This window comes from Pseudochaenichthys georgianus, chromosome 16, assembly GCF_902827115.2.
Source record: "Pseudochaenichthys georgianus chromosome 16, fPseGeo1.2, whole genome shotgun sequence".
NCBI lineage: Eukaryota > Metazoa > Chordata > Actinopteri > Perciformes > Channichthyidae > Pseudochaenichthys > Pseudochaenichthys georgianus.
The window spans coordinates 10,273,292-10,283,336 of NC_047518.2; the positions used below are offsets into that span (position 1 = coordinate 10,273,292).

Sequence of the window (10,045 nt, forward strand, 5' to 3'; positions counted from 1 at the left end):
CATATCATTCAAGACAAGGGAACCAGAAGTGGTTAATGATTAGTCTTGTTGGGGTTTTAGGACTCATTACTGCACCACTCTACATACAGGTTTTATTCCTATCTTTATTCAAGAGCATGTTTCTTCAAGAAGCCCCCTGCTGGTAGATTATATGCTTCTGTTCAAACTACATGATTGCACTCAGAACCTACCTTGGTTGGTTATTGGCTAAAGGTTATACAAGCCAAAAAAATCGTTATGACATCATAAAGTGGCCAAAATCAGGTTTTTATTCAAATGGTTCAGGACAAAAAGTGAGCGAATCTTTTTTTCTGAAACTTTCAGAATATCTTTACACAGAGAGGACACATGTTTATGTATAAAATACATGAAAAATGCATAATAGGTCCCCTTTAAACCAGGTTCTTTCATCCATACTTTTATAAAATAGCTACACTTTAACCAACATGTTTGTTGCCGTACACTGGCAAGGATAGCGTGCATCAACCATGTAACCTCATTCCTTTTTGATGGCTGCACACAGAGGGTTATTATGTATTATGACGCACAGGAGACCCCCTCACCTCTCAACATAGTTTTTTAAAAACAGACATTTATTTCCCCATGGTGACAAATAGAAAAAAAAAGAATTCTATGTTCTCCTTCTGGCTCTGCCTTTGGCAATGGCCCTACAATTCTTTGTCTCTGTAGACGGGTTGGGCGGTAGAAGAAACATACTAACTAGTGCCTTTAAAAGAGGCCAACAGAAAATACAACAAAATGAAGATATATAGCTTGGCCAAACCTTATATCAAACCAGTTAAAAAGACCATACAAAAACGACTGATTTCCCCCCCCCCCCCTTGACATGAAATCCCATGGTTCGGCCTCAACCGAGTTGGTCCGGAACCCTGAGCCAAAGGATACACTGAACCAGGAAGGAACCTCCCCCAATGGCCAGGGTAACCCAAAGACAAAGAAAATAATTAATATCAAGAAATTCCTGTGTTAACTGTGCTAAAACATGTCAGATGAAGCTTTGTGAAGCTTTCAAGCTTTCCAGCCAATTGGTTTGTAAAATACTTATTTCTCAAGGCTTAATTTGCTTAACACAAACCCTCAAAGAGTGTGAAACAGGCAGACATGACACCTCAACAGTGTTATCTTTGTTATAGTGACTTGTTGTAGAACTGTTAAGCATCAGTGGATTTAACCAATCTGAACCAGTCACATGGTATCGATGGGCAGCGAGGCATCAATGACTTTCCTGGCCTAAAACGATACAAGCCTCAATATTCGCTTCACAAAAAACCTCCTGGATTACTCGACCCGACCGATCACTAGTTTAAATCACATAAACAGTTAACCATTTAAATAAATTCTGTGGTGTTGATTGTTGGAAAAGCTGCAATGTGCAATACAGAGACTTTTATTTGTAATTTTACTGTGCAATTATCACTTTTATGTGAAAAACATACATTTTGTATTACATTCTTTTTCATACATTTCTCAACACCGTAATATGTTACTCATGTCACTTAGTTTATTTAATTGCTGCTACACTTTTATCCATGGAGGTGTACTTATCTGTCTTTATGTTTTATTCTATTACTAATATGTGTTTTTCTTGTCTTTATTTAATAAGTGAGCTTACTCTTTATTATTGCATGCCTTTTTAACCTGCCATGCCACTTTTGCTGTAACACTGTACATTTCCCCGGATGAATAAAGGAATTCTGATTTCTTATTCTGATAGAGGTGAGAGTGCAGCGTTATCGCATGACTCGCTTTTTAAATGTTGGTTTTCTAGGGCAAGAGCTTCACAGTTTGGGATGATAGAAGGACTCCTAATATAAAAGTGTTTCACTTGCTTACATATGAGGTTGAGTTAAGGAATTGATTTGACTGCCTGGCTGACTTCTGGCTGACTTCTATAGGAGCAGACACAGTTGTGGTGGCTTAAAGCCCAGCTCTGCTCCGCGCCGTCCGTTAGATGAGCCTGGTCAGATTAATAAGAAAAGGAGTTCAAAACACCGGCATACAAGTTATAACAATAATCTGATTTTAATGGTAAAAAGACACAATACGAAAATACAGAGTGCCCTGTAACAGAGCACTCCGGGCTCCCCGCTCCACCGCCGTGCGATACAGGTATCGGGACCGGCCAGTCAGCAACAGGGGGCACCGTGCATGAATAAACAACAGTATATATGGACCTTTTTGGGGCGGAGAGTCACTGCTTATCTTCCACCGGACTTCACTCCTTTAATTTCCCAGGGAAGGTTTCACACAAACTATTCTTTCTCAAACAATCAAACATTGTACACAGATATATTAGTATCAAACATTGGCCCCAAAAAGAACCTTGAAAAGGACATGTGTGTGTGTTTGGTAAAAGGAAGTGTAGGTGTGTGTGTGTGTGTGTGTGTGTGTGTGTGTGTGTGTGTGTGTGTGTGTGTGTGTGTGTGTGTGTGTGTGTGTGTGTGTGTGTGTGTGTGTGTGTGTGTGTGTGTGTGTGTGTGTGTGTGTGTGTGTGTGTTGAGTGGTAGGGAGTGTGTGTGTGTGTGTGTGTGTGTGTGTGTGTGTGTGTGTGTGTGTGTGTGTGTGTGTGTGTGTGTGTGTGTGTGTGTGTGTGTGTGTGTGTGTGTGTGTCAGGGTATCTGGGAAAGTGTGTGCGTGTGTGTGTGTGTGTGTGTGTGTGTGTGTGTGTGTGTGTGTGTGTGTGTGTGTGTGTGTGTGTGTGTTGATATCTTGGTCAGGGAGTGTATGTGTGTGTGTGTAGGGTATCTGGGAAAGTGTGTGTGTGTGTGTGTGTGTGTGTGTGTGTGTGTGTGTGTGTGTGTGTGTGTGTGTGTGTGTGTGTGTGTGTGTGTGTGTGTGTGTGTGTGTGTGTGTGTGTGTGTGTGTGTGTGTGTGTGTGTGTGTGTGTGTGTGTGTGTGTGTGTTGGTATCTTGGTCAGGGAGTGTATTGTGTGTGTGTGTGTCAGGGTGTCTGGGAAAGTGTATGTAAGAAGGTTTATATATATATAGTATTACTTAAAAACAGTCCCAAATAATACATGTTCACTTCAATACAGTTCAAGATAATACCTGTTTACTTTAATACAGTTTAGAACAATATCTGTTTGCTTTAATCCCTTTTTTGATCTCACCTTCAGAGATCAACTTAGACACAGCATTTGGAACATAACCACTGTCATTCTTTTCTACTGTCTGTTTCCCAACATTTATTTAAATCCAATCAGAAGCTGGGATTTAGAACACTTTAAACCCTTAGGAACAGTCCACCATAACAACTTCTTATGACAGTGGAGGGAGACCAAAATATGTTAAAAAATGGTCCTTGTCGGCTGAGTCATGGTGCTCGTCCTCCTCTGACGGGTAAGCCAAAAAGGGCATTTGGTACGAAGGGAAAGTGGCAGCTTCTCCCTCAAAAAATGGGTTATTAAACAAAGTTCCTCAAAAAATGGAGTATTGGAGCAAAGTTCCTCAAAAAAATGGGGTATTGGAGCAAAGTTCCTCAAAAAATGGGGTATTGGAGCAAAGTTCCTCAAAAAATGGGGTATTGAACAAACTCCACACCGGCTATATCCACCTGTTTCAGCGGAGAGTGGAGTCCCCTGGGCCGTCCTGGCTTGCCGTGTCTTTGTCCCCCCGATCCGCTGACGGCGGCTTCTGGGCTGCCTGCTAGAGAGATGTCTTTCGGATCCTCCTCCTCCGGCCCGCTGATGGCGGCTTCCGGGTCGATGCTGGAGAGATGTCTTCACGATCCTCCTTCTCCGGCCCGTCGATGACCTTCAGCCAGACGAACTCCGCTGTGTCGGCCTCCTGGGTCCTCCTTTTGGCGCCAGCAACCTGTGTGGAGAAATCTGATACAAATCCCTCAAGCCTACGCTCAGGGCTCCTGGGCCCTCAGCTTTTTGATCCCCCACTGCGTATGAATACAGAATTCCAACAAACTATCATCAAATGTCTTTCTATTATGAATTTAGATGAAATGTATATCTCCATAATGACCTAAACAATAAAGTCTATGGCTTTTACTTCTTTACCAGGCTAGTTACATGATGTTGTCTAAATTAAATTCTGTCTCATTACATTACTATGTGTTAGCTTAACTGTAATATGTTCTTTCTACATTTCAAACCTCAGTTACTTTAATACCTGTTGAAATATTACAAAATTGTTTCATTATCACAGGTCAACTTCTTCAGTATTCCATTCTGGAATTACATCTCTCACAGCAGCCCCTTGGCCACTGATTCTGCATCTGTGTTACCTGTTATAACTCAATCAATATTAGAAAAATGGCAACATCCATCAAACAGTATCTTATCCCCAGATATGGAGCAGGTTCATTCTAAAACTGTCAATCAATGGTCAGATTGAAAAATGTAGATTGTGAAGTTTACACTCCCCCTTTTTACACATGAACTCATGTGTAACAAAATCCTGTATGGGAAGAAAACGTTCAGGTAATAATGGATTATAAGAAAATACCAAACATTATTCACAAATGTACATCCATCATTTCCACAGTAAACACTCCAGTGAAATTAAGTGTTTCTCTCCATCTTTCAGTCCTAAAAGAAACAGAATCTTCATGTTTTAGTTTGAGTTTCACATTCTGCAAACTGCCACCTCCTGTGGGAGTAAAATATCATCAAGTAGATTAGAAACGGGTCACAAGTGCGGTTTTCCAATTCTGTGGAATTGTAGGAAACCTCTCATTTCCCACAGAGCCCCAGAAATAATGTGTTAGTCCAAAAGCATGCTTGATTAGTCATTGTTTTAAATCATGCAGTTGCACTGATCACATGCAGACATACACTCACACTCACACTGTCAGGTTGTAAAGTCAAGTTTGGTCAGGTTCACCCCAGAGTCAGGCTGCAGTCGGATAGTTTAAAAATCAGCTCCTAAGTTCTAACCCTATCGTCTATTCCTTGACCTCTGAGTGAAACGTCACGGGGTTAAGAGATAGTGGATAGGAGAATTCAAAAGGACTTAGGAGAAGAGACTGCAGTGCTTTAGGGAATTCGACTGCACTTTCACTATCCGACGTGTTTATGATGCGCCAGCGGACGTCGGTCTGCTGCTGTGGGGAAACTATGGAAACCACAGTTTTCTATAGAGCGGACTACAACATGGATGTTTAATAAGAACGAGGGACTACTGTAAACTCATCTAGAGACTCTGCACCGTGCTCTGATGCTGCTGCTTTGCTTTATGAACGTGGACAACAGAGAAACATATTCTTCATGACCAAAGTTGGAATTGAAATAAAAAAGGAAAGTGAAACCTATGCTCGTCACCCTCTCCCTCCGGTCCACATTAATACTAATGATCCCAAAGATTGTATAAACTATGAAAATATCTTAAAATCAAAACAAATGTATTTATTATAAACGTTAGTCCTTAACATCTATCACTGTGTATATCACCATTCAAACATCTTTTAAAAGTTGAACAAACTCCACACAGCTCAGTAAAGACTGTGAGATGTTGACTTTATTTGATAATTTCAGTAAAAACTAACCTTCATATTTCTCTTTTTGATTATAATACTGATGAACGTTCAAAACAAAGCACTTTGACAACTTACCACCATACAGTCTATGCTTACCACCTACGTTTTAAAATGCTTAATAAGCACCGTAACTTTCATGATATCATTTCTCGGTCATAATCGGTTGTTTCCGTGAACGGCCGACTGTTGAGTGACGGAAAATGCTGCGGCTGCAAGGCATTGTGGGGCAGCATTTTCGCTTCTCCTGTCGGTTAGGGAGGTCCAGTGGTTCCTAAGCTAAAGGAGGTTATAAAGGAAGTTTGAAACCTCCTTTCCTAGCATTCTCATCATTCTAGAGAATTCGAACGGCACTTATCATGGCTGCCACTGAGGGACTTCCGGGTCATTTCACTCCTTTAGGAAGGGTCCTAAGCTAAATGGACTATTCGACTTCAGCCTCTGTCATTGTCAGTGCCTTCTCAAGTTACACTGTCGGTCAGGGTCAAAGGTCAGTTGGTCTCAGTCTTTTTGGCCATGTGTCGTGCTCTGCAGAGACTTTGACATGTCAGCATAGGCCAGTATCCTTTGTCTACAAAAATCTGTCATATATGGAGCGCCATCATTAATTAATTCACGATAACAACTATACTTTTCAAGATATCTCTAACTTTTCATTGGGACAGCTGTTTCCCACATTTCCTGAAAAGTGTTAGCCAAAAAATGTCACTTCCTTATTGTACACTACTACTGCAGTTCATTAACACCTAATCTAAATTAAAATGTCTAATAGATCTATTTTTAGATCTGTAAAGCTCTGCTATGTATTTCATAACTCATTATATTAATTTATCTTCAATTCTGGTGCACTTAAAGAACAATGTTACCCTCTTTAACAGTGCGTGGAACCCTGGGTGTCCGAACATGCAACAATTACTCCCTACTTTATCAAGGATTTAAAACAGAAGTCCTTTCGTATGTCCATCCGAAAGCCCTCCTATGGTAATAACTATGCCACAATGGTGAAACCAGTACCTCAAATTGAAATACTATATTTTGTTTAGAACTAGCTTTCCCTTCAACATGACCTATATAAAGAAATATTTGTCTGATCTTATAGAGCTGTTACTAAAACTCTCCCTTTGAACTGATCAATACTGTAACAAATTAAAACACTACCAAATTCCACACTTGAATAAAAACTCTAAAAGAATAATTTGTAAACATGATGAAAAGATTGAAGAATATGGTTCTACTCTGTACTCCTAACTCCAAAACACCCACTACTTAAAGTCTAGTGCATACCTCCATCATGCCTTCCCCCTCCCTCATCAGTGTGTTTTAGGATGATTTTTCACTTCACTTTAATAGTTTTCCCTTTTACCGCTATTTTTGATTTACCAATTGATTAATTTATGGTTAATACATCTTCTTATCTTCACTTATTTATCAAGTCAATTCAAGTTCTTTACAATACATTAGTAGATACCTTGTGGAGTATTCACAATACCTAATCCCCTCTAGGATATGAAATCCGTTCATCTTTAAGCAGATACTATTTCCTTATTTATCTTTTGTTCATGATAACAATGGTATAACAACCACACGTTTTACCCATAGCTAGTTTCTATAACAAGATTATTATGTGTGACATAATAATCAGATGTCTTGTTTGCTAAACAAGAATATTAAACTTTAATCTTTTCAGTATTCCAGACCATCATTTAAACAAGCAGCCTCTTATCTAAACACTAAGCATTAAGGTTTCTACACCACCCCCTGGGAAACTCTTGCACAATTATGCTGTAAAATCATTGCATCATTCCTCCAGAAACCATCTGAGACAAGCATGTCTCAAGATCTTGTCATAATGAGCACAGTCAGTGATGCAGCTGTAGTCAGTGGCAGGGTCCCCAAAAAGCTAGGACCGGCCCTGGTCAGTGGGCTCCAAGGAAACTCTCCCTGGCATTGGGATGAGGGAAGGAATCACTTGGCAGACACACATTGTCCTCTGTACAGCAGAAATCCCCCAAAACCGCAGTACCTCTTCACACCACTGTTGCCTTGACAACGAGGCACAAGCATAATGTCAATATCTCCTATGCGTTCTTTGCACACTTCTTCTGTTTGCAGTGAGCAACTCTTCACCAACACACTGATTCAGAGAACCCAAAAGGTGGTGCAGAACTATCCAATGCTGCTGTAATCACATTCAGCTACTGAGAAAAACTCAATTTAAATCTCTCTCCCAACGGGTTACAAAATAAAACGGCTGAGGTCAGGAATGCTGATGAATATGTGAATGTTAAAACAAACTAATGATAGTAGTCTGCCTATTCTTTATTACTTCAGTTCTAAGTTAATAGGCAAAAAAAAGACACCCTCCTTAACCACGATACTAATCTTGTATCTACTTGGCTAATTCTATTCATTTTCAAATTGTTTATCTAAGTTGTGTTACAAGCATGGTGAGGTTTACAGAATACACAAATAACTGTATTCAATCCGCGCCGTATTTGAAAACTGTAATGAATTAAAATCAATATTTAAGGACGTAATATAAGTTAAATATATTGTTAAGCTAATTACTGTTTTATTGTGAAGGCATCTCTGGTGAACAGCGGCCTGTGGCTTTTATTTTGAAAGGCCGTTCCGGAAATATACTCCGTAATATGAACAGTGAGTTTGACTTCTAGAAACACGGAAAGTTACGATAACAATCGTTCTAATGCATTAAATAAAGTCATGAAAGAGACAAGGAGGGGGAAAGGCGTGTGGAAGCAAGCAATGAACTGAAAATGCCACCAATCCTCTGTTTTAACGTGATGGCGGACATTGAAAACCGAAGCGGGCATAAGCACCCCTGTCATATAAACATTAATAGATTCCTTCTGACTGACAAGCGTTCAAAAACCCTGCTGCTTATCACTTAGTTAGGCTACTACTTTTTGTTTTATTCATAACCTAAAAATACAATTGTCATGAATAGCTTGCTCTTTTTCTGATTGAAACAAAGAGTACTCTTCTACAGAATCAGAAAGTACAAATACTGGCTCCGGCTGGAGCTCTCAGCCTTTTCAAGAGAAGGGGGGCTTCTTTCAACAACTAACAACAAACTATTGGTATACCAAAACATTTACCAACATAAAACAAGGTCTTTACGAATCAACAATGACAACCAACAGACAGAACAATCAACAAACAGATCAATACAACTCCTAAATAACATTACAATATATATTTCTTACAGTGAGTTCGTTATCTAATATTTAACAAATTCTCATCTTTCTATGTGTAATCTAGGTGGAATAATCCACTATTATATTCAATTTGAATCAAACTTTAACCTGCATGTACTACTCAGCAAACTACTTTCTACTTTCCCTCAACGTTACTGTATGCAATTAAGTTCCTCTGAAATATAATTAAGTACAATTATCAGTTAATGACGAATAGTGTAAAATTCACAATGCAATGTTTCTTATTTATTTAAATGCAGGTCTCCCTTGAAAAAGAGATCATTGATCTCAATGGGATTTTACCTGGATAAATAAAGGTTTTGAATTTAATTGAAATATCTACACATCACATATTAATTTTCAATGTTATTCACTCCAACTTCAGACCACTCGATTATTCACTCCTTGTTTTAAATTCAACGCTCTTTCTTCATGCATTCAAGAAGAGAGCAAACAGGAGAGAGAAAAAAAGAAGGAGGGGGGGTGTGGGTACTCTCACAGACACCCCGGCTGGAACAGGCATTCCAGGAGGAGGGGGGCTTCCTTGAAACAAGAATGACTTCGTATCTATGTATCTGACTAGGTTAATATGTGTTCACTTGTATTTATTAATACACTGGACAAATCTTGTCGTTACTCTTAATGTCCTTATTCTTATTTATTTGAATGTCCTGTTAATTCAGACGTGCACACAGTCTGAATTCAAAGTTTTCAACGTGGAGCAACACATATATGAAGAACAAAGGGCAGCAGCTGACCACAAATGAGCTTCCCTGTCTGATGAAGCTCCCAGCTTCTGCCAACCTTCTCCTGTCACTATGTTTCTGCTCTCTCGTCTCAATTATTACACAGATTCGACGTAAAAAATCACACAGTTTATTACAGAATTTCCCCAGCGAGTCAGCCGTGCAGGACTAGACTACCTCACGGAGACCTCGCTGGTTCATTTTACTCTTTTTAGTGAGCTAAGGTACTGGACTGCAATACCAGACTCTTACACACACTATCTACAGTACTGTATTTTCACACACACACTTAGTGCACTATAGGTCCGGACTGCTCTACCCGACTCTTATAGCCACATAGTGCTCCATAGGTCAGGACTGCTCTACCTGGCTCTTATAGACACACTTATACAGTACTGTATTTTCACACACACACTTAGTGCACTATAGGTCCGGACTGCTCTACCCGACTCTTATAGCCACCTAGTGCTCCATAGGTCAGGACTGCTCTACCTGGCTCTTATAGACACACTTATCTACAGTATACTGTATTTTCACACACACACTTAGTGCACTATAGGTCCGGACTGCTCTAA

At 39.7% G+C, this 10,045-nt stretch overlaps 1 protein-coding gene across 3 annotated transcripts in view; it reads left to right on the forward strand.

Annotated features, from left to right (window-relative positions):
• The window catches only part of LOC117460964 (oxysterol-binding protein-related protein 10-like), a 127,658-nt gene that overhangs the window by 27,060 nt on the left and 90,553 nt on the right, over positions 1 to 10,045 (forward strand). The gene's annotated exons all lie outside the window — the stretch shown is intronic.